We start from the raw sequence: 26,468 nt of genomic DNA, 5'->3' as shown, positions 1-26,468 counted from the left end.
ACGTCACCACTATTCATAAACGGTTTGGTTAACGTTTTTTTTCTTAAATCTTATATTCATCTATCCGCACTGACCGCATATTCTTCTGTTCCATTTACGAGGGAGGGAGCCTGTGTCCGAACAATAGCGTCATTTAATGGCAAGCTTTGATATCAAAGTAAGTAAGTTCTTAAAGAGCGCGTCTTTTTTATTTTATTCATATATACATAGATGGATTTCAATTAAATCTCTATCTCTAAAAATGTAAATCTTCATAATGTAAACATCTAGTACAATATGACAATTAGTTAATGCACTGTCCTAAATAATTCTGTACTTTCAAGCTTTTTCACCTGTCGTAGTCTAATATAAAAAGCTAATTAATATCACTTATTTCAGAGTAATCAGTTTTATTTATTGATTTAATTTTTTAAGAATAAAAAGTCGTAGGCTGCATAACGCGCAGAAAAGACAACCAGTCGGACCTTGTGGTACTGTACTGGCGACCACGGATCGACAACTGCAGCGATCTTGTTGAGATCGTTGGAAGACGCTCATTTCAGCTCACACTAAACCTAGGTCCTATTGAAAATCTATGGGGAAGGCATATGTCTTGTAGTGGACGTTTGACGGCTAAAATGATGAGAATGACATATTTCAGAGTGATCACTTTATTTATTGGCTTAATTTCTCATATATATATATACTAATAAGTAATTTTATTAAATTTTTATTGTATTCGTTTGTAATTGTTCGATTACATTCGAAATCCTTTTTATTTTAGTTTTGATTAACAATTTATGTCTGATAGTTAGGGCTTGGTGATTTAATTTACTCTGCGGTTAGTAGATTAATGAAAAGAGAGATACTTTTCAATATTTTTCTCGCAATTTTTATAATTTTTTATTTTAGAAAACTTTTCTCGTGCAAAGAAAAGTACCGTGATTGATTGCAATTTTTCTCTTTTCAATTTAAATATTAAAAATATACATCGAATTGGTCAAACCGGTAAAGTTTTTGACTTAGAAACGCATTTGGCGTGAATTTTTTTATTTTTATGTAAGATCTTAAATATGAGAATGCATTTTTATTTAACTAACTATTTATAATGTTTGTTACTGAATACAAATATTTGCAAAGCTATTGAAATTACTGGACAGAAAGACGTTTCTTTTAAATCCTGCTGCCCTACGCGAGGGTTTGAATTCTAATTTAAAAAATAACGTGTTCTTCTAACTTTTTCCTTGTGATTTCCGACTTTGAAAAATATTACTAATAATATTTTAACCAAACTGGGGGAAAACACGGTGGGTTTTGATATATAATAGTTTGATTTACCCTCATTCTGCCCTTTGCTTGTAAAATCACAATGCATAAAGCAATATACTGAAATGGTTCATAATTCGCGTAACATTTTACTGACCTTCTTTTCACGGCTTACGTATTCTTTGTTAGCGGAATTACGTGAAGGTGTTTTGAGAGTAGATGTGAAAACAAAAGAAATGTAAGGATTTAGGTCACAGTTTCCGTTGAGTTTCTGTGCAATAAAATTATTATTTTTACAACTTGATTTTTACTCTTATCTTAAGTTTATTTTTTATGTAAAAAGTTATTTATCAGTTCATTTAAAGTTCAATAATGAGTAAATAATACCAAGGATTAAGCTAAGACAATACGTTAATCTCTTTAGATCAATTTAAAAGGTAAGATGTTACATTAATACTTGTGTGATAAAAGGTCATCGTGGTTACGACCACTGCCAAGCATAGGCCTCGCCAAAGATACCTATGGAGGATATGCCATAATCGCCGGGCTAGGCAGGTGGATAGGCCACGTAGGGGTTTGCCTGTCAAGCATGGCGATTATGATATATCTATGTGGGATCCAAACCTTGCAGTGTGCGTCAATGGACTGAAACAGTGACAACGACGAAACAATACAATACTATGAGTATTATATTGTTTCGTCGTTGTCAATTGTTTAATTGTATTTATTAATAATTATAAATTAGGTTTAATAATTCTCGCACACGTATAGTATTTTATATGATTTGTATTATGTTTATCTCATTTTTAAACTGTGTAGAGATAACAAGCAGGCAGATTTACTTATTAATCTGCGTTGATTGCTTATAAGCCATAAAGTTAGACATTACATAAAGTGCAAAAACAGCAAAATAAACGAATTTAATTTACAACGCAATTTGACACATACAGAAATGTCGTATGAAAATGTAGTCACAATTAGTCAACGATGTAGGAGCATATAAATACGACCGTCGTTGGGATTGTATTAATCAGAGCTGAGCAAAAGGCAAAAACTACAAATTAATCGGAAACGATACCTACCCACAATAAACTTGCCGGCCCCAAATTGCACGCTACTTGAAGGCGTTAATAAAAATCGTGGGGCGTCGAAATTAAGGCCCCTATACGAAGCGTCGTCATTAGGACCGAAATAGGGTTGTATCCTGGTGGTTGTAATAAGTCATGTCTGCCGCAGGACCCGGCTGACCCGTCCCCTCCCGCGCTCGCGTCCGCGCCCCTCAACCCTACACCATTACACGGATAACAACGAAATTCGCTAAGTGTGATCAGTGGTCAATTTAACGCGCGATAGCTTATCCGTGTTCCGGGAATTAGGAATCAATTTGTAAACAAAAATAATAGCATTCGATACAATGTATGTATTTTCGTGTAGAAACGATTTTGTATATATGTTGTTGGATGTGTTTTTATTTGGTTCATAGCTCGGAATATACACATAATTTACTACTAAAATCGAAGACAACAGTATTGTTCAGTTAAAGTACCTAAGAAATAACAAATCTTTTTATCATTTTCATGTCAGACGATAGACCCTCCCTGGTAGTAAGTGTTTATTCCAAGATTGCATAAATGACCAGTCTAGCGCTACTTGTATTAAGAAAGTATTTAAGAATTTCAAAAATGTTAGTTCTTATAGAGGCCAGAAAATCACAAATTATATCAAATTTTAATCTTATTCCGTTTCTAGATGAACAAAATCTGTACAGTAAAGAAGCGGTATATATATACACACTTTTTTTTAAACAAAGGTTTTTGACTCCATAAACAATTCAGCTGTTATTGTATTGAACTGTGGCGACTTCCTTGAATGATATGTATAAAATATTTCGGTATGGCGTAATATATGCATAATTTGAACGAATTAAAAAAAACAATTTTGAATGACTGTTGCTGTTAAAAGTGTTAGTTTCGTGCAAGTTTTCTAATATATCGGTAAATATAGATTCTCGTAAAGGTTACGTAGATGATGCGATGTATGTCATACATTTCTATATAATTATGTTACCTTAATAGAAACTTTTCCTATTGTGAGTATATTTTTATAAATTAAAAATAACGGCTGTAGAGGTATGTGGACAATTTAACATTATTCGGAAGAAATATTCTGACGTTTATATTCCGTTGTCGTGATAAATTTTCACCTTTTATTTTAAGAGAGAATTCCATGTAAATACCTTGCACACACAAATCCTAAACGTAAGCTGGAACACTTTCCTGGGTCCCCGGTATCAGTTCGGTCCATAAACTACGAACCCTCCCCGAGCCCGCCCGTTCGCCCCCTGCCGTGGCGCCTCTTCCGGCTGCTTTCCGCTCACCCGCTCTGGAACATAAGCCGAGTCATTTTTTTAAAATGCGTGCCTCGGACATTGCAGCCCTACGTAATATCGACTCTTTCAAATGTCTCTCTTATTTCAGCCCTATATCTTTTGAACAGTGCAACAAAATTAGAGATTTTATACTAGTTTAATACTTATTACGATATATCATATTCATAATAGTTTCATTAAAACTTCGTTTTTCGTGGTTTTTACCATCGTCATTTTAGCCGTCTACAACTTGACGTGTTATTTTTTTTTAAATAGTCTTTTTCATTATTATTTCAGCCGCAGGACGTCCACTTCTGGATATAGACTTTTTATGAAGATTATCAATAAAGCTATTTGAAAGCAGCCTGCGTCCCGCGTTTTTAACGAGATAGTATGTCCGCTGGGTGGATGTCCTATACTGAGCAAGTTGGCCCGTGGTCTCCGATGAATTTCGAAGGTTTTATGGTTTACTTACAAGTGAAATAAAGTTAAATAGCGTTCAATTTATTCCTTACGTTTGAATTGCCTTTTACAGCATACTTTAAAGTAATTTAATTGTTATAGAGATGCTGTGGACGCTTTGGTCTGAATGAACGGAAATATAAAAACATCGCGTTTAGTAAAATATGCGCACAGCGTGACATAGCACTTCAAATAAAAACCCGGTAAATCGCACGCTGTTGGTGGTTAACATAGAAAAAAGTTCATTGTTATTCAGTTGATTACTGCGGTAGAAATCTTGAACGCTGAAGTGGTCATTATAAGCGAGAACCTTCATTAGGGTAACTACTCTGGGCTATGTTTTCACGTAGTGAACTGTATGTTTACTAGCACTAAATGTGTCTCTGTAGATAGTTTTTGCAAGAGCTCAGTTGTCGCGGTTGTGAGGGCTTGCGCCCACTCCCACCGCAAGAGTGGCGCGGAGTGTGGCAATTAAAACTTGCTAATGTCAAGTGCCGACCCGCCGAGACCGAGCGTGATTATTTTTTTATTCTACACGAATGAATAAAACCACCTCGGACGTGTTTTTGCGCGTTTCGGCGGCGATATACCATTATAAACGGAGATTTGAACTATTCCTTGGCTCGTCTAATGGTCTTATGCCTAACTTTGCTAAGGTCGTTACGCGTTGTTGCGGTCGTGTATCTTAGAGGTCGGCAAGATTATGATTTATGTCCATAATGTTTAAATTTAACACAAGATCATTTCATACTATATGAAGTGGACATTTATGCATATCTGTGAGATATACAGTACATATGTTGTTTACATACAGCGTCATTGGAAAGAGATGTAAGAGCTTTTAAGAGTTGATCACATACAAAAATCAATGCTTTCAGAAATAATAGACGTAATCTTAATATAGTAACAAAAAGCTTTCTCAGAATTCTTGCTGCTACATATTAAAATTAATTATTGGTAGAGATAAATTAATTATTCTGTAAATGAGCATTATTATATACATTGACACCCTTAAAGCTTTTACTACTTACTCCAATCATCGTGTGTAAGCAGATATAGATATAAATATATTCCTATTACAGATTTGCAATAAGATCGATTGGTAGCGGCTTAATAATAATGACAACTATTAATGATAAACTTGCGGAAACTTAAAATTTATCGTCTACTTAATTTAGTATAATTCCTAAGCACTAATAGGTGTTTTCTGTTAATGTTTACGATAAAATTTAACAAAGTATCCTTGCTTTAATAGAAAGAAAGAAAATGAGCTCGGTCCGATAGCGTACAATCGTAAAAACTGTTACGTTAATAACAGACATTTTAAAATACATAAAAGCTGTGTATAAGTTCATACGAAACACTCGAAAGCCCGGGTGCCATCAACACGGTCATTAACGATTTCATAAAAGGCTTATGGGGTGCACTACCCATTTCCTTTTATCATATTTTTATGCGTGGAGTCATTTCTGAAATTTCTTTATTCCGTAAGGTAAATGTTTTAGGAGCAAATGCTACTTAAATTCTGCTTAAATATATCCAGAATTTGATTGAACTAAGACGATTTCGTAAAAGGATGTACAAAGGTTTAAGTAAATCTTTCATAAATAATAAGCGTCAAATTCATTGAAACAATTTAAAACTAGTTAAAATAGGCAAGTAGTAAGTCACGTTTAGCCGTTGAAAGATGGTGGATAAAGTTTCCTTCCGGTTTTATAGGAAATCTATAGTAGAGACTATGTACAAAAGGTGACGGCTTACGGCTGAAATAATGGTAAATAAAATTAACACTTATGTTTTCTTATAAAAGACGCAGAATCAATAAACATTTGTCTCTACCTATCTAACATTTTACGTTAATCAGAAGCAATAAATGATGTGCAGTATATGGAACAAAACAAATATTTCTAACCATAAAGCCATAATAGATTAAAATATAATCATATAGTTACTAAAGTCTTTTATTGTACGAAATAGAAAAGTAATTGTTCTAATGTTTTTTAATAGTTTTATTTTTGTTATTACTTCATTCAATGGCTGGTATACGTTCTACTTATTTATTATTTATTTCTTACTGCGACATACCAATAACTTAAGACTAATATAACTAAACATGAATATCTTTAAATCAAAAATAAACACGATAAAGCTACGTGACAACCTGTTCCAGAAGTCTAAACTGCCTTAACTACCATAAAAGTATTCAAAACATGATTTTTATCTTGTAAAAATGATGATTATAGCATGTAGATATTTTTTAAATATACACAGTATTATTACCATTTCAGCCATAGTAAGTCCACAGCTGGACATAAGTCTCGCCTATAGATTTACAGTAAGGCCGGTTGGAAGCGTATACGGTGTTTTCTAACAACCTTATCAAGGTCATCTGTCCACTTTGTGAACACTGCGCTTGCTGGTCGGTTATCACTACCACAGACTCTACTAAAACCTTAGAGCCCCTGCGATCTTTAGCTCCTTGGTATGTGATCTGCCATATGCCACTTCAACTTTGCTAGGCCGCTGGGCTACGTCGGTTATTTTTGTTGGTTTAACAATAAGATATGTAAAATATACAAATAAGAAGTAAAATCTATTTCAAAGTACAACGTTTTAAAACACTTTTAGTTTGAAGTCAGAAACACATTATAATTCGAAACGGTTCTCGAATAACGCCCTACATATCTCACATGGCTGTAGCTGCATACGACGACGGTGCCAAATTTAAAGCATAATCTATTTTCGCAAGCTAACTAGCTTATCATCAACAGGTTCTACTACCGGCTCGTATGCCGTTATCACAGGCAACAAATACTAGTCCTATTACTATGTACGATAACTAAAACAGCTTAAAAGCGCTCCGCAATTTACAATGGACATTGAATTACATTACGACAATATAAGGTTTTAAATGCGTTGGCAAATAACTTAGGTGTGACTTTAACGACCCTTTAGTATATATGTGTTGTTTTGTGTGCGGATATGCGGATGTTAAGATAAATACGATAAGTGTTTTAGAGCGTGAGATTTAAATAATGTGTATTAATATAAAACATTTTTTATGAGACTTCTACGTGTTCAAATATCTATTTTTATGTCTACACTAATATTACTTTTGATCAACAAAATGGCTGTAAATAAGTTTCAAATAAAAAAAATGCTGATTTCGGTCCACCCCATTAAATAAACTCTGTGTAAAATAACTATATAAATCTATTTTTTTAATTAAATTTTCTTGAATAATTGCGATTTAGTAAAGTGCAATTACATTACATTTATGAAAAACGCGCGTTCAACTTTAGGGCTTGAAATTTATTTGATTTTAGTAAAAAATTAAAAATTAATCTGTGTTAAATATATAGTTTATTTTTTTTCATGGTTTTTCATTGTATGTATCTATGAATTAGGAGCAGATGTAGCTCAGCGGTAGAGGACTAAGACTTGTGATCGTAGGTTGCTGCTTCAATTCCCGTGATAGAATCTTAAATAATTCACACTTTGTGCAGGAAACATATTGTATTGCCACTGTTAACAAACAAGTTTCCAGAGAATAGGCAGCAGAGTCTTCTGCTTACTGTAATGACAAATTGCGATCGACAATCCGCCTTACAAGCGTGGATATTATAGCATATAAGTATTTGACGGAGGCCTATACCAGTGGGCGTCTATGGACTGAAACGATGACAATCTAATAATTTTTATTTTATGTAATTCTTGAAAACGTGAAACGTACAATGTTAAATCCTAAGTCTTTATTTTACAAATGAAATAAAAGAAATAAACCTATCCTAATAGATTTCGTACTACAAAAGTTATTGAATGGTTCAGTAGAAAAAACAAAATAAAATTTATTTCTAAGTGATCATTTTCGCACTTGAAGACATGTTTTAATATACTGAAGGTTTGTGTGGGGTAAAAAAGATGTTATTTTTCTACTGTTTTCAATCCATAAGAACCATCTTCAAGGTCTAAAGGAAACATAATTGTGATTAATTAAATTTTTGGCAATCCATTTATATTTATGTACAACCTACCCCATTGTTTTTAAGTTCCTGGAATTCAATGAGCTAATTTAGTATTTTCATGAGAAACTATGAGAAAATTCAAAATTTAAACATGAAAGGAATGTAGTTTTTGTTCATTCGCTATTCATTGCGGCCACTGGTCGGAAACAAAGATATGAAGTAAAGTAGGTCAATAATATCATAAAAATCTTCTCTGCGTTTGGTTTTTACACTAGTGACTGACAAATCCGTATTTTCGATATTGTTTTTAGTTATAATAGGTTACGTTTTAGACTGTGGTTAATGTAAGTCAACTTGATGTAAGTACCGTGCTAAAGCGTCCCACATTTGTTTGTGAAATGACTGTATTCGCCGAATAGAGCTAGTATCATAAAACATCCAACTTATTTTACTGACTACTTAATGCTTTGTACCTCTTGCTCTTATTTTAATTGCTTTTGTTTGCCCTACGAATGAGCGTGTGTTGAAATACTGTGTACTTTACGAATTCTTGCATAGATCTTTTTTAATCTATGCACAGAACCTATTTTATGTTAACATAGACTATAGGATAGTTTATATTAGAGCCTGCCTGATATGGTACTTGCTTTGAATAAATCGTCATTATTTTTCTAATACGCAAAGCAAAAACATGCTACGCTATGTTTACATAGAAAGGAAATATTTTGTTTTTGCATTAGTCAGTAAATATATTTATTGTATTAATACCCTATATTATATCTACTGTAAACTTTTTTTATTCATCTATATGAAGGATTTATTTAAAAAAAATGCAAAGCTGATTTTTTTATATATTTTTACGGTTTGCCCGAATTGGCGGACGCACACATATAAACATTCGTTTATAGTAAACCAATCACGACTGCACTCGTTGCCAGTATTGAATTTTCCATGTGCCGTCACTGTACGAAATGCTGCATATTGAATATTTTACAGTTTTAAAAGGTGAGAAGTCACTATGGGCTAACTCAGAAACAGACACCAGGAAAAGACAAAAGTAGCGTTCAACGAAGAATGCTACATATTACTGGCCATTACTGCCACAATAGTTTTTAGAATTTAATTCCTCTTGCACATTCGAATTCAAATTCGAACACCGACATGAATTTAGACACCATGAGTGAGATTGTCGTTACCATTGAGTTCCGGTTAAAATTATAAACAGAATACGATCATAAATAATCTGTAATAATTTTATAAAAGGTAGTTTTATTTTTCTTGAATGGCAACACTAGGCGACCCCGTCACTCTTTTGTGACAACTTCCGGTAAAAAGATTGAGGGCGGTGGTGTTGAAACAGCGTTTTGATTATTGAGTCGGGAGCTCGGTCACTCGTTCGATAACCATCGAAGTGATAAGTTGTCTAGAGGAAACCAGCAAGTTGGCCTATAAGAGTATTAAAAGTGGAATGAAAGCATTTACTGTGCTGTGAATAGGAGTTTTTCTGATAAATCTCTGTATATATGTAATATACATCTCGGTCACTTCTAGCTCACAGACCTTCGCAATCGAAGAAGGAACAAATACATGCACGGGTGGATTCATATCGCTACCCGCAGAATGCATGTACGATAGTCGAAAAACTTTTCTTTTTTTCTTTTAATTTTTAACGCCTAACCATGTAATATTAATGTTGGCATCCATAGAGTTTTAGATTTAATTGTATTATATTTTCGTAGATTATGTGCATAATAAATAAAAAATATAACGAAGCTTTTAATCGGTAATCTATAACCTTCTTAACTATTTAGCATTCGGGCACTGAGTCCGTCGCGTTGTAGGGAGAGTGGTCGAGTAACTGGGTAAAGCAGGTTAAAGGAGGTCTTATTTCAATACTCTCGCGTTCACCTTTGATCAGACTAATCTCCCTACGTAATCAAATTGTAAATAATCCTACCAATGTTGCTTCCAGATATAGGCTGTTGTTCACTCATCACAGACTTAAATTATTCAGCAGGTTATAGCGATTTCGCTTTGTATCTCCATGGCAATTTTACAATTTATGAATATATTTTAAGTTATTTTTATTTATCGTTTACTTACTACTCGATATATTTGTTTCCCAAGGAAAAGTAATATCTATAAGTACTTATCCTTTCAATATTCTTTAAAATAGAAATAAGTCCGGTTTAAAAGACGTTACCGTCATAGGAAATATATAAAAAATATATATACCATAAATGTTTACTCGGGAGCTGCTTCCCGAATATTCTTTCACAGAATGTGTTCTATTATTTGCGATTTTAATCTATGCTTTGGCACTCGTTATATATGATTAGTCTGTAATCTTCACTAAAGTGAAATATAAATAAATAACGAAGTATGGTTTCAGAGTGATTACATTTGCCCTTTAGTTTGTAGACAAGAGACGGTACGAAATGTTAGCCTGTTAACTTGACTAGCTAAAGCTCGGTTTTAATTAAAATGCAATAATATTTGCACAGTGTTGTTTGGTGACTATAAATTCTATAAAGCTCAGACCTTACACTCCTAAAATTCTAGATACAGTATTTATACTAAAGCAAAAATAAACTTACAAGACTCTATGTAATAAAAGGATTGTTTCATAGGTCAACGGCAGGTTGATATCTAATTAAATTAGGTTACTGGGATTGGTACTACGTGATTAAGAATTGGACCCAAGTTCGTTTGAAATGTGTCGACAGATCGAAGCTAGCGAAGCGATTTAAATTCCTGTCACGGGCCACGTTTTACTTGTACGTGAGCCAGATAAGAGATGACGAATCAAATTATGAAACACAAATACGGGGATATTCAATACGAAATTGCATAAAATGTCGCATTTGGCTCTGTCCGCGTGAATTTGCCCGCTTGCATCAAATGCAGGAAATAAAATTATGTTAACGTCAGGTTTGATAGCGATGTCCTAAACTGACCTTGGCCAATTAACATTCAGTTTAATAAATTTTATAATATTGTAATCTATTATTTTCTTATTTGGAATATTTATTTAAAAATTCTTTCGTAATTAATCTTCCTGGAAGGAAATATTGTTTTACCTTCACTTTCTGGGACATATGTTTTCGTTCATGACACATCATAAGTTTTCATTATTTAATAAGTTTGTGTGTTGAGTCAATGTGGTTCGTCAAATTTAAAAATATAACTTAGTGAAAATAAGTAGGTTAGATTTATTATACACCGGAACATATACAAAACAGGCATTCTCCTTGCGTTGTGTCCTTAATTTCTGAAGATCGAATAAAAACCATTCCCAGGACGGTCACGCCATAGTAGTAGCAGATCAACGCACGGTATTATGGTCTCGTGATCACCGTCCATCCATTTTTTGACTTATCACAAAACCAGGGATTTATTATTTCATGTAAACTATATATATTTTTAATGACAAAAATGTAATACAGTCTGGCCTGTCTAGGGAGGTCCAGATATTTGGTCTCACTAATAATTACCTCTCATAATAGATACACGTTTAACAGCCACATTAAGAAAGTGAGCAGGAAGGCCCAGGTCTCTATCGTAAAATTTAAAACAAATGCATAATGAACAAGAAAGTAAAAATACAAAAATAAAGTAATGTAGGAAATATATCTAATATCTGTAAAATTAGGTGAGGAAAAGCGACGAAAGTGAGGCGAGGTATGAACGGAAAAAAGAATGAAAAAGAATCAAAGAATATTTGAGGAATAAAAAAGAATGTTTGATATTAAGATGAAAGAAAGAAAATTCTGTGAAGAAATTATTATTGTAACACTATTGCGGTTCAAGAGGAGGAAAGAGAAGGGAAGTACGAGAAGCCTTCAAAAACGGAGTCCACAAAAATCTTAATACGGTCTTGTATACATATGTAATATTTATAGTGATCAGCTTAATACAAGACGATTAGTAGGATTCGTAATTACATTCATTACTGATTCTATTTTTTTTTTATTATTCAATTAACGAAGGCTCGGAAAGCCGTTCGTTATATCGCGTCCATCATACCTCGTATACAATATGTAGGCCATTTCCAATTTACACACGCAGTATCACAACTGCGGTCGGGCTGGAATCGTAAACGAGTACCAACACTCGCAGCCGTGTATAAAATTTATTGGTCACTAAACGATTCTCCCCGCCCACATCAATAAATCGGATATTCCCAAATGAATTCTAATAACATGTTTTTCACTCCAAAAATTTTCCGGTCATTTTTATAGCAATAAGTAAAAATTTTTGGCAACGATTTCATATCGAATTTCCAAAGATGTTTATATCATAATTTATGTAATATAATCAATAACCAAGGTAACATTAAAAATGTTGCCTCATAATATCATAATGATTTTAACCCTAGGATGCCAATTGTTGGATAAAAGCCTCCCCATAGATTTTTAATAGGGGATCGATTGTCTCAGTAATCACATAAATCTTTAATTCTTTATTATTCAAAAATTATTATTTACATTGACCATTTATGTATATTATAAGTAGAATGCCAAATCAGATTCATTCTCTTATAAGAGTTCCACGGGAGTTCTGACATAAAGCGAGGCCGTGATAAATACACATAGTTTTTTCTGGTCATTTTTACAATAATCCACATTATATAATTTCACAAATTTTGGTTAAATAAGGTAAAAGCATTTCATTTGAAATAAAATTAACCACAAAAATATTATAAACTATAAAAGGCAATGAGGCTTTTTCATGTAATTGATATTCAATTAATTATTAATTAAATATTATAGGTACGGTCACATTATAGAAAAATAGTTTTATTCTGTGGATTTACACAAAAATATGACATTCATCAATAAATTACGCCCTCTGGCGGTACAAATATTCATTTATTACACGATATTGCTTGTAGTCGTAATTGGGCCAATGTTTAGCGCCTAACGGCAATACCCCGACATGTTTAGGACTATAGCATTAGTGTTATTAAAAACAGCGTTATATTATAATCAGAATTATTTCATGTGAACTTGTTTTCTTTAATTAACACTATTTTCAGAAGTGTCGATTATGCTCTTTAGTTGTTTACAAATAAGTAATAACACCGAGAATAAAAAGATATCAGAAATATAATACATTGTAAAATTGTAAGACGCAAGTGACTGTTTTTAGACAGACCAATGCACTTAGCGAGTACATGAAGTTACACGTAAACGTGTGATTTATTCGCAATTAATATTCGATTAATTCAATTCTGTAGTACGAAGAAAACCGAGAAGGATTTAAAAATGAGCACGAATACGTAAACCCAAAGTAAACCTTTAAAATCCCATATATTTCGCGTACAAATTAAGTTGCGGGGCAGTGGGCACATCGCAGCACATTTATCATTTTGTCGCTAACACTAAGCGCAATCGTTTTATTTATAGCCCACCCATTGTACTTAGTGACATTTGTTTTATAACACAAAACTGGTTGTTTAATTATAATAGAGGTTAAATTTATCACAGAAATACATAACAGAAGTTGTAAACAAAACCCCTACTAGAAAGTTTAGGCGTTTGGGAATAATTTAAAGCGAAGGATTTAAATGCTAATCGATGTTTTACCGCGATTTCGAAATTATTGTAATCTTAATTTACATAAACATATTTATTTTTACGAAACTCGTTCGAGCAAGTGCGTATCTTATACAATCTATGTAAATAAAAATTAATCGCCAAATATGTTGCCAAGCCCAAAACCAATTGTACAGGAAAAATTTAAAAATTGCAAACCCTTTAATACCATACAAACCACGTTGTAAATAAAACTACCTATCCTTAGGTTGAGGTAAACCAATTGTTAGGATAATAATACAAACCAATCCTGTTATTTTAGTTAAACTATTTTTCGTAAAAAATCGTTAATTGTCATTTACTTTTTATATTAATAAATAAAGTGATAACTATGAAGTAACTTTTACTTATTTTTATTTACCTATTACACTTGCGGTAGACCTTAATTATTGTTAGTGCGAAGTCAGCAGCTGCGTGTTTTTACCATTCTATCCTAAAAATTAAAATAAACAAAACACTCAAGGAATCGTACAAAATCATCACCACACTACCAGTTTGATAAGTTTACATGTCGATGATGTATATATTTTAGAAAATTAATTGATTGCAATATAAAAAAAAAGTATTTTTGAACTGAGTTTCAATTTATACTTGTACTATGTTTTGGGGGCTGAGAACTGACGGTCTCCGTCATAGCAACGTAGGAATATATCGACAGCCTTCCGGTAACACGAAACTTCCGACGCCAGGGATGCCCGTTAACCTAAATGATAAACGTACGTTCGTTGTTCAGAATCGAGGCACGACTAGTTATAAGCAATGAAATTTAAATTTTTGGAACGTTTGCTGTATTCCTACATTAATTAGACATGTATGACTTTTGTTGTGATGTAGGATTAAGGATTTTTATGGACTCGATATTCAGGTAATGGTATAGTCACGAGGTTAAACGACCAATTTTAAAGTTTGTATAAGTGGCTAAATAATAGAATCGTTCGATAATTGATGGTAGGAGATGAGATGAAGAGACCAGGGTAGTCCAGCTTCCTGAAGTCTTGGAAAATCGAGTCTGTCCAGATACAACTCGAGCTTTAATTCGATCAAGAAACCTAATCCTTTACAGTATGTGTACTTTATTGACTCCTAATGGCAATGTTACATTTGTATAGAAAATAGCTGGCCCGACAATAAGTAGTCATTCGTATTGTCTTAAGTTAGTTTAGTTTAATTGAATAAGTAAAGTATTGAAAAATATTTCGGATTGATTTCTTTATATAATGATTTAATATCTTAATAAAAGACAGCGGTGATTTACAATAACAAGTTTTCCTTAATGCACACTATATGACTTCGACAATAAATTGACCATATTTTCTCTTCATGCCATACGGTACACCACACTTATCGTAAGATCACGTCTAAATATGTCTTCTCAAATAATTTGACGTGAATCAAAAGATTTTGTTTAATGTAAAAATTTTTTATTTAACAGCTACGAGTGTTTTAGTTTACTTTGTGGTTTATAAAGTAAAAGAAGAGTGTTTCACCATTTTCCTTGCAATTTTTCTTTTTGCTAGTTTAAGGAACTAAAAAAGGAAAAAGTCTGAATCAGCCCAGCTGTTCTAAAGATTGGTGGTTAGGAACATGTTTGGCAATTCATTTTTGTTTATATAGATTTGTAATATTTTCTTACGGCATCATTATGGATCGCGATACCTCATTTTTATTTACGAGTATTTTATGTAGGTAAATATCGTCTATAATAATTTTATTGGAAGGCATGTGAAGATTGCGAAGCCACAACGTTGCGGATTTCTCTTGTACACTCTTATAATGAATAGTGGTCAGAGCTCTGCAATGAAACGCTCAGAATATTGTTGGGTTAGAATTTTATTCAGTAATATAAACTACGAAAATTCAATTTTATTCAGTTTAAATGTTATTTTAAATTTTCTCAATAATATTTTAATGGATTTAAATTTCTTTATTATAAATGATATTTTTATAAGGTTTTGAAACAGGTTTACTAGCGGTTAAAGGAGGTTTTAGAAGAGTCTAAAAAATAAAGCAATTAAGAAATCAATAGTATATTTGCTAAACAGCTCATCATTTCTGGTTGCAAGTGAAATTGATTAGAAAGTCAAATTAGTTTTGACGGTCAATCAAGGTCTATTTAATTATTTTTCAAGAAGGCTCTGCTTGAGATATATCTACGATATTGCACCGGGAACTTGGATATCCGTGAACAATCGAAAGCGAGTTGGTAAGTTCAAATGCATAAGGCAGGCTACAAAGCATGCACAAAAAGCTGTTGTGGTCTTAAGATTCTGGAACCGACACCACGGATGGGCAGTAGCGCTTGCTCTCATAGCGAGCACAAGGCGGTGAGACGAAATAGGCCGCTACCAACAGACGCTTTTTAAAATCCATGTAGGAGGCTAGCATTGGAAGTTCTACACCTGAAATGAAGATGATTAAAGGAATTTAATCTAATTTTTACTTTTCCATTGAGAATCAATAAATACAAACATGTTGTACAGGTGTATCCTTTCATCGTGTCATTTTATACCAGGTGAAGAAACAAATCCTAACCAAAACTCAAATCGCTGTTAGAATTGAAAAACCTGAAATTAAAATCAAACGATTAACTAAAATTTCCATATTTTACCTCGGGACTGATTTCGATGTGGAGAAAATTTGCACTTAGATTACTTTCGTAAAAATGCAAATATCTACCAACAAGTGACAAGAACGCCGCGTTGCTTTCTATTAATCGGTCTTAAAATTATAATTGTTTTGTGTGTTTGTGTGTACTCTCATGTAAGTTGAATATTTTTATACTTTTATAATTTTTAAACAGATTTTCATTTCATTTTTTAATTCATGATTTGAAAGCTACTTAAAAGTTGAAATATTTTCAGTATTTTGTTTTGTACTTAAATTCACTAGTGGTAAATTTATGTAATGATCAGGTTTTGAACAATGTATTAATAACATGATCTTGAGAGAATAAGGTCGCGAGGGATTCAAATTTATTTTTGTACTCTTTGTGGAATGTTAAAATAGGGGTCATGGTACCCTTTGTACAGTCCCTTTCTATCTCTTTCTGATCGTAGCAATTTTGTATTTTTCATTAAGTAGCCTCTGAATCTTAACACATTTATTCTACTCAGGAAAACTTATTTTATTAAAAGTGTTTTTTATTTAAAAATTTATTGAAAGTGTAATCCCTCTTTTACACATTGTGGCCAAAGTATTACAAAATTCGACAGAAAATGACTGCCGATAGCCATTATTATGGCCTTCAAGACAATAAATGAAATATTTAATCTTAACATGATTTTTTTGTCTTTCTTTAACCATCCACGTTTCTGAAGCAAGACACAAAACACTAAGGCAAGAAAGATTAGCATATAACTATAATATTATAAAATTAAAGTTATATGCTAATCCAATATAATAGTAATATTTGAGCCTTTTTTGCTTTAGTATGTTGTAATATACTCTCCAAAGCATATGCGACTTATTGCAAAATGTATATACATTATTATGTCAAAATCATTTAGTGTTAGTCTTCTCAAAATAGATAAATTCGAAATAAGGTTATCATATAAATTATTATTTTCTCTCTTATATGATATATAAGAGGAGTATTCTATCAAATGATTTTGTGGCCCGTCAGTTTAGACAATTCTGGAGACTAAATTATTCATAGACGTTGTAATTGGTAGGTATTGTATTATGGCAAAACGTATTAAGTACATGAGAGGTTTCCAAATATTAATAATGCTTATGATCTCTATTAGACGTTGAGAAATAAGAAAGGATATTTCGTAAACATTACATTCGCGTACAGATAATGTTGTAGTACCGTGTCCACATGGAGGCTCATATATCATTTTTATCGCTCGCACTTGAACCAACCGTTTATTTATTGCTTACCTATTGCACACACTTTTGTATAAAGTCTTGTCTGTTTTTATTCGCTTGCGGAAACATTGCTAGATACTCGTTTTAAAATTTTCTTCATCATTATGCTTTTACGTTTTGCTACGTAGAATAGTTTTAATACCGTAAAATCAACGTTTTCGTAAAATATTAAAGTAAGCGTAAGTTACTTTTTGATTCATTAAAAATTTGCTGTGCTTACAAGGGTTCTATTGGATTTTGTTATTCATATGTATTTGAACCTTTATGAACACAAACTAATTACTAATTACTAATTTAATAAACTAATTTGTGTTCATTTCATATAAATAGATATGGTTATTGGGATAATAAATACGTAACATGAACAGAATATTACGTTCAGTGTTATTGAATCTGACGCTGCTACCAAGTGTTCTAATGTTAAACCATTCAGAAACATAATTACAAAATAAATTTCAATTAGTTCTAGTATTATACCATAATTATTCAAATCGAAAAATTTCAGATTAATTCATGATTATTTTATACACTATGTATATTTACACACACACACACACACACATATATATATGTATATATATAAATATATATATATATATATATATATTTATAAATATAATTAACTTGAACTAATTGAAACCTACTCACTTGTCATATTGAAACCGACCGACAGCGTATTCCATTGACACGGCTTGGACAGTCGAAGAACTGCCAGAGAAACTAACGTCGTGTAAGTTATAAAAAAGTTGAGTGCTAGGAAATATAGCGTTGTGAAGACAGATTGTATTGAAATATTGCAGAGTAAAGACATAAAATGAACATAACGGTTAAGCATTAGCGGCTTTTAATTCACAATTTAAAGCTTCGATGTATAATTGAAGAGTTTCAGCATATAGGTGGTAAAAACAGTAAATATGTTGAAACTCTAAACTTACAAATTAAAAGTTTGCCGGCTGTGGTATTATTACAGCACCGGGAAAAATATTCTCAATGCGTACAAGTTTCCGATGATTATATACTTAATTGTGATATCAATCTATTACAGCTAGAAATATGTAATTAGACTGTAGAATAACAAGAAAATTGTTAAAATCTACGGTAAAAAAGGTGCCTCGCTCTCTCCAGATTGAGTCCAAAATATCATCATCAGTGATTTTAATCACTGATTTTCATCGTGGTACTTATATTGTGTGATCTGAATAAAAAAATTAGGGTACGTACTGAATTCGGAACAGAGAAAACGATAAAGAACTTTGGTTAGAAAGAGCAAATTAAATATCGGACGATGTACAGGAAAATCGGGGAATAACTTTTTAGGATAATCTATTTGTAATAAAAGGAATCAGATTTTTAATAAATTGCCGCAAAATTTTATTGGACTACCACTAACAAAATCTAAAACACATATAAAAAAAATTTGACAGAAAATTATATTATTCAATAAACGAATGTTTAAATGATAAGAATTGAAAGTGATGTCTATTGATTATTTTGATTTCATTTAAACTATAATAATATATATAAAATGTATGTATATGTATAAACCTAAGTTAAACTTTATTAAAATATGTGTTATTTAAGAGTATTTTGCTTTTGTTTCTTCTCCACAGCTATGACATCTTGCGATGCAGAGTCAAAATTAAAATAAATAGATAATAAGTTGACGATCAATAAGAGTTCTTTTTAAAGTTACAATGTTGAATGAACGAATTTTATCTTTATCTCTAGGCAGAGCAATTACTTCAACTTTATTTTCGTAGTTGATTATAATACTTACTATCGCTACTACTTCGGGGAGACCGTATCTAAACAGTGAGATAGTGAATGGGGTATAGAGCTAACATAATTCTCACGCTACTTGTCGCCCCGAGCGTGGTTCGCGGGCCATGCTCCCCGCGCGGCAGTCTCACTTTCCCACTTATGGGACAATGTCCTACAAAGGAGCGCAGTCCGATGATGCTGCAAAAACCGAAAAGCTTAACAAGGGCCAACACAAATCGTATATAAGTCCATACTTTGTTGCTAGTTAGGATGTACCGGTGATTTCAACAATATGTTTATGTCCTTTCTTTTGCGAATTTTAATAACATTAAAATAAGAAGATTAAAGAATATTACATTCATCGATTACGATCATACGCAATCTCTACTATTAATATAATTAAATACTTAAACAACGTATAATGGCAAATTAATACTCAAGGAGAATTTAAAATACAGTCAGGGTAACTGGTTACAGGTGTAAATGCTCTAAAAAGGAGAATGTGTAGCTCATTAATCAGCACAAAAAAAATTAGAGTTTTTACACATATTTCTAATTACCCCATAGAAAGTGATCAAACTGATATATCTTACATTAATTTAATTTTTCTAATGAAATGCTACTGCCTACTAACTTGTGTTAGTGTAAAGTCTGCAGTGGCAGAGAATAAACAATGATATTTTTTAATACGTAGTTAACCTTATTTTAAAAACACTACTGTTACTATGTCATCATTATGTTATTTATTATTTCTGAAACCACATACAGTAGTAAAATGCACTCTTTTCTGTTTTGACTTTTCGACTATAGTATACAATGTCACACGGTTTGTACTGATATACAGGGGTGTTGTTTATAACGCTCTCCATTGTGATATATGTCAAGCAGATGTGGTAGAAACAACGAAGGTAAGCCATAAATATAGTAAAGGGTGGGTGATACGTACAATAAAGCTGAATTATTAAAGCAATACATCGTGCGCTTGAAAATATACCAATTGTAAATTGTTCCTAATTTTTATTTATACGAAAAAATATCCTAGTTATTAATGTAGTTAAAAAATAAGATAAGTTTGGGATTGTCATCTGATGATAAGTTATATATAGCTTATAGCAGTTGACTTTTCCATTGTAATAATGAATATACAAAAGGAATATGGAATTATTTTCAAACAATCCGTTTACCTTTCAAAGTCTTCAAATGCATACTAGTTTCGATAATTTTAACATTTATCTGCTTCTAAACAACTGTGGTATCACGGTGTACCGTATAACGGTACCAAAAACATATGCTAAAAAATAACTAATATTTTCATATTAATAATAAAATCTTTGTTATAAAAATACAAAAGCTAACCATTGTTTGTCGTTGTATTATCGTATATTTTTCAATCCCTTCTTCGCGTTTCGCCACAAACTCGCCAGATGCGGTTGAAGATAAACCACACAAATTCAATAGGTATCTAAAAGTTACTTTAGTAATACAGGGTTATAAAAGCATTGTAAAAGTAGCATTAAAACTGCTGTTCCACGCCTTAGGAAAGAGTAGCGAGGTAGGGGGACGAGGAATAAGACCATAAGCTATGGGCGAAGACGGCAGACTGACAGAATAGAGCAGATAAAAAATCAGAAACAATTTCCTATAAACTTTAGAAACTAGTGAATACTTTAAACTCAACTATATGTAGTAATAATTTAAATATTTGACACCACTGTCCTCGGTAGTATAGTGGTAAGTATCCCCGCCTGTCACGCGGGAGACCGGGGTTCGATTCCCCGCCGGGGAGTGCTTTTTTGCACTTTAATAAATTTTAAATATTCTTGACTTTACAATTTCAATATATATTAAAACGCACATCGTTTTGCCCAAAAGAAGAATATTCATTAATATAATTTTATAAAAACCTGCACCATTAACCAGCAATACAAATATTTATGTAAGTATCTACCCGCATGGCCTTCGTGGGAACATTTGAACCCGATTACTAAACGCGTAATGATTTAAAAGTCGGAGTCCTCTCTCAGGGGCCTTCGGGCCTGGTCACATCATGGAGCATCCGCGGCCCGAGTCGAGGCTTCTAAAGGAGCCATAGATTTTACATATTAATACCAAAGAGAACAGTGAACCCACCGTATAAAAACAAAATTACCTGTTTAGGGTATGTTTGATGTCACCGTTCTCGGTACTAAGGAGATACTTACCTCGCTTGTAACTTTATTTGATATTACTTTTCAAAATAGCATTTTATCAAATAATATTGGTGGTTTAAAATCAATTAAAAACTACATGTTTGATGTAAAATGGTGTCACTATCCTCGGTAGTATAGTGGTAAGTATCTCCGCCTGTCACGCGGGAGACTGGGGTTCGGAGTTCGCCAGGGAGTTTTCTTTTGTATATCAATAGTTATCTTACGAAAGATCTCTTTAGTTTTTTATTTATTAAAACTAGGGTTGGTATTACTGTAATATACTTATTTATGTTGATTGGTACTTTAAAAACTGCAATTTTAAGATAGATAAGATTGATAAGAATTTGTTAAGAACTTGTTTCTCAATGCACAATGGTTATCACTGTCCTCGGTAGTATAGTGGTAAGTATCCCCGCCTGTCACGCGGGAGACCGGGGTTCGATTCCCCGCCGGGGAGGTTTTTTTTGGACATCAACACATTGGTGGATATTCTCAACTTTCCAAATGTGTATACTGTATTTTTTATTATTAAAAACCAATTTCGGTATCTCCCAAGGCACACACTTTTATGACACATTATCAATAAATAAAAATAGATTAAGCACTAGCTACTTAACGCACGATAGTCTTCAAAGTCCTCGCTAGTATAGTAATAAATATTTCCGCCTGTTCCTTTGTTTATTATTACTTTGAAAAACACAATCTCAACAAACAATACAATAGGATAACAATCGTTTAAGAACTATCTGTTTGATGTATTGTATTCATCACCTTCCTCGGTAGTATAGTGGTAAGTATCCCCGCCTGTCACGCGGGAGACCGGGGTTCGATTCCCCGCCGGGGAGTACTTTTTGGACATCAACAATGTTTTATTTCTGTTTAAGTAGCATCTGGAAATTTCGATAGGAATCCGGAATTTACCTTTGACGTATCTTATTTTAATTAGCCTTCAATGAAGACATACAAATACCGGAACTCAATAATAATTTTTACAGTATGCGAGTAAACGTTGTAATGGTGATTATAAGAGCATTTAAATATAAAATTTTTTAAATGTTCCGAAATAGAATAGACCGAATCCATCTTCAATACTAGATGAGAAAACTTAGAAATCCCTTGTATTCTCTATGGAACAAGGTGTAGTCTTATTACATATCACACCCCCCGAAGAAAAGTGAGACCAGTCAATAAAATTAAATTACCTGTCGAGTAAAAATTAAAAACTTTAAATATAAAAGATGCTACATTTAGTATAGCTAACTAAAGGAGCATAAGAACTTGTACTTTGTCGAAAAATTAATTAGTGATATTCCTGATTGAAGATTTGAGTATTCCTTTATTATAATTATGTGAATAATATATAATTTAAATAATTTTTATTAGCGCCAGTTTTCTTGCGGGGGTGCAATATATATATCGTACGCCTTGGCTGAACAGCGTCTGCTTAAACATACTTGTTAATTAGCAGTACGTACCACAAAACTGTTTGTTTAGTTTCATTATGATGCTTTAGACTTTATTACATTGCGTAAGATGAATTAATACATTAAATAAATCATTTATATTATTAATTTTTGTATGCACAAAAATATAATTTTGTTAATAATATATTTTTTTTGTTTTTGTTCGCTCATCGGCGTTTACAGTATCAGTGTGACATTTAACACCTCTTATTTGTTACTATCAAAATGAAGAGTTCTTTGGTTTTTCTTTTTCTTTTCAGCTGATGGATGCCCACTGAAATGCAAAGGCCTACCCCCGAGACCGTCACGATGACCGGTCTTGCGTTGCCCGTAACTTGGGCTAGATTTAGGATATTCCAATGCATTGGCAGGTAGTTAAAATCTTAGGACACTTAGCTTTAAAGAGAGACTGTGAAAGCCATAAGGCTTGGATTGATACTCAATTTGCGTTTAATATTTTTATTAGTCTTTCAAAAGTTCCTATAATGCCGAAAAGTGTCTCAATCGCTATTGTTGTTACTGTAATTGGATTTTAAATAACTCCTGTTAAATAATATCTACGACACTCATTTTTGGTAATTGTAGGCGTTTGTCTGTTTATATTTATTGGTCTTTATTTAACCATTGTTATATACTGTTGGAACACGCGCTGTTTCAGTGCTAATCGATAAACATCAAATTTTATTTTTCAATTTATTTTCTGAGCTGTCTACAATAATCAAAATCTTTACTCTAGAGGTGAAAGTGAAATTGATGCTGAGACTAGATTTAGTTATTTTCATAAATTCGAGAACTAAACTTAAAATTAGCATCTGATTATTAGTAAATTAAAATCATATAAAGTTTACGCATAGAAAAAAAAAGGGTGAGATATGTTGATGTTTTAACTATTTCTTAGTCCGAATTCGCGTGAGCAATTGGAGGCAAATCATCATACATAGTGTGCACAATAGGTGAGCATGAATAAACGGTAGAGACGAATAAGAGCGATAAAAATGATAAATGTCCCTCGACGTGGACACCGTTCTTTATATCGCACTTTATTTATACCTAATGGGTAAATTCCAGTACAGTTCTAGTGGTGTAAAGGTTAAAAAAATAATTACATTCTCAAATGAAACTTTTTATCTGCTCATTTGAATCTTTTCTGCTACATAAGTCGTCCGTACCGTAAAATCTTAAATTAAGATAATTTTTAAGGTTATCTAGTGACAACGTATTTTTAGGTTTTTGACTAAGAATTTTGCATTTGCAATATTTATTAAAGCTGTCAACTATAGGCTGAGCTATGAATTAGTTAACCCTTGAAAAATAATTATAAAAAAACGATTAAATATATAACTAGTTGTTCATTTATAGGAAAGGCATTGTTTTGGAATTTATTTTACCTTAATATATTACCTTAATGAACACCATTTCGATTCTTGCACACTTCTAAGCGAGTGCGGAAATGAACTTTTACGGGAACATGACTGACCACCGCCATTCACTCGTCGGATGTGTGACAAGTGACTTTATCTTGATTAAACTGTGTGTTACAATTATAGTCAGCAAATTATAGCAATATGGGTACAAATAATTTGTACATCGTATTTATTTGAGGTATCAGAGTTAAGTGTTAATATATTTTTAGCACACCCTGTATTAAGACGTAAAATAAACGCAACTATAACAATTATTTGACAAAATTGCTCGCGGTAATCAGAAACACAATGGTAATCTTTCAATAAACTTCTTGTCACTCCTTACAAAACAGAATGTAAATAAAGAGGAAAAATATCTAAATGAGTTTCTGCTTATTTCATATATTTATTTACACATTGTGTAGTGACAAACCTAATGCATTGCCTATAAGGCTTCTATCAACCTATTATATAAATAAATATGAGTCGCTGAATATGTAAAAAATTTTTTGGAGCTTTTGTTAAGGCACGAGAAAGTTTTTTGAGAGGAGACGAAATTGAAAAATTCCGAACAATGTGGTTAAAAAAGTACATTTTCCCATGTAAACCATGAAATAAATTTTAGCCTTGCTTCTATTTCCTTGTTTGTATAAAATTAAAGTTCTACGTTTTTTAGCGATTACGTAAATCATAATAAATTCGCATTTTTGTTTGTGATAACTCGGTAGTTGCTAAACACCCCGTCCCTCGGCTATAAATTTAAGTGAATAGGTCATGTGCAGTGGGGCTACCAACACGAAAGATCAAAAATTACAAACGGTAGCCTTAAAATGAAAAGTGATTTTCTTATAACGATAAAAAAGTTTCATTTTTTATTAAAAGTTTTATAGAAACTTAAGGAAATAGTATCTTAGCATAGATTATTTGTTTTCCTGACAAGGTACCATCACATTCTTGCAATATCATCATCATTTTCATTTCACCGTGAATAAATAAATAAACCGTGTTATGTTATTATGATATGTGTAATACATAAAAATTAAAGTTATGAATTAAAGGTTTTCCAGGATTATGTTTAAAAATCGCTATACAAAACAAAGTGAGAAAAATGGTTGGTTTAAAATGTCCTCTTTATAACAGTTTTTAATTAATTTTACTTACTGAGCTATATTCATTGTTAACAATATTTTTTCCTTTAGTTTAATATATATAATATAATTGATTATTTATTGATTATGACACAAGTTGTGATATAATTGCTATCGTTTCAAACTGGTTGATCTTTATCACGGGTAATGGAATTGACAGACGGTCATAATCGTCTCGGGTAATGATCTCTCATTGTATCAGAACAGGAAAATTAAAGTTTGCTAAAACTTCTCTCAACCAATGTTGGTTAAAATTAAAGAAAACTTTTATCAAAGTATACTTCCCTTTTTAGAATAAGGAAATACGTGACAGACGGCGTGGGTAAAACGTAATAAAAATGAATTATAAGCGTAAATTTTTTGTTTTGTTTTCACGAGTTTCCTTTACAGAAAAATTTTATTACAGTAAAATATAGTAACTGTGTTTTATTTTGAGTTTATTATGAACACGATGTAGAAACTAAACCGATTACATAGAAATATAAATCATTTGTTAACAAAATTCTTGCAATCTTTTACACTTAATTGAAATTACTTGTATAAAGAAATTATATGTTGCGTTGTTTTATTTTATTGAAATGTGGCAGGCTAATAAACAAAACTTCTGGCAATACAAAGTCTGCGGTAACAGATAATAAACAATAATCAATTTTAAAATGTAGCGAAACGAATTTTTAAAACACTTTTATCTTACAATATTATCATTACGTTGTTTATCACCCTTGATTTCGGGATACCCTACATTTAATTATAGAAAATGAGCTACACATTCACCCCTTCTAAGCTTTTACACCATATGACCAAACACCCTGTATAAGTAAATTTGTTACATTTGAAATATAAACACTTGAATTTTGACGAGTACATACATATAATTTTTTACTCTCGTGGACACCGGTTGCAGTGGTTAAGAAAAAATAAATATGAAGTAGACCTATTGTTGTTTGAAGTGCAAAATAAAAATTCCGATTCTACGTAGGTAAAAATGGGTTGACAG

At 32.2% G+C, this 26,468-nt stretch overlaps 3 non-coding genes across 3 annotated transcripts; all 3 read left to right on the top strand.

Annotated features, from left to right (window-relative positions):
• The first annotated feature begins 20,982 nt into the window (after positions 1-20,982).
• On the top strand, positions 20,983-21,054 carry TRNAD-GUC (transfer RNA aspartic acid (anticodon GUC)). Its single transcript has one exon. It is a non-coding gene; the product is annotated as a tRNA-Asp (tRNA).
• Positions 21,055-21,842: 788 nt separating this feature from the next.
• Positions 21,843-21,914, top strand: TRNAD-GUC (transfer RNA aspartic acid (anticodon GUC)). Its single transcript has one exon. It is a non-coding gene; the product is annotated as a tRNA-Asp (tRNA).
• Positions 21,915-22,230: 316 nt separating this feature from the next.
• On the top strand, positions 22,231-22,302 carry TRNAD-GUC (transfer RNA aspartic acid (anticodon GUC)). The gene has a single exon. It is a non-coding gene; the product is annotated as a tRNA-Asp (tRNA).
• The last annotated feature ends 4,166 nt before the right edge of the window (positions 22,303-26,468 follow it).

This window comes from Battus philenor, unplaced genomic scaffold (genome assembly GCF_028537555.1).
Source record: "Battus philenor isolate CCGP_79_NKW_IND1 unplaced genomic scaffold, ilBatPhil1.0.hap1 SCAF_6, whole genome shotgun sequence".
NCBI lineage: Eukaryota > Metazoa > Arthropoda > Insecta > Lepidoptera > Papilionidae > Battus > Battus philenor.
The sequence above is the reverse complement of the archived record's forward strand: the minus strand, read 5'-3'. Positions and strand labels throughout refer to the sequence as shown.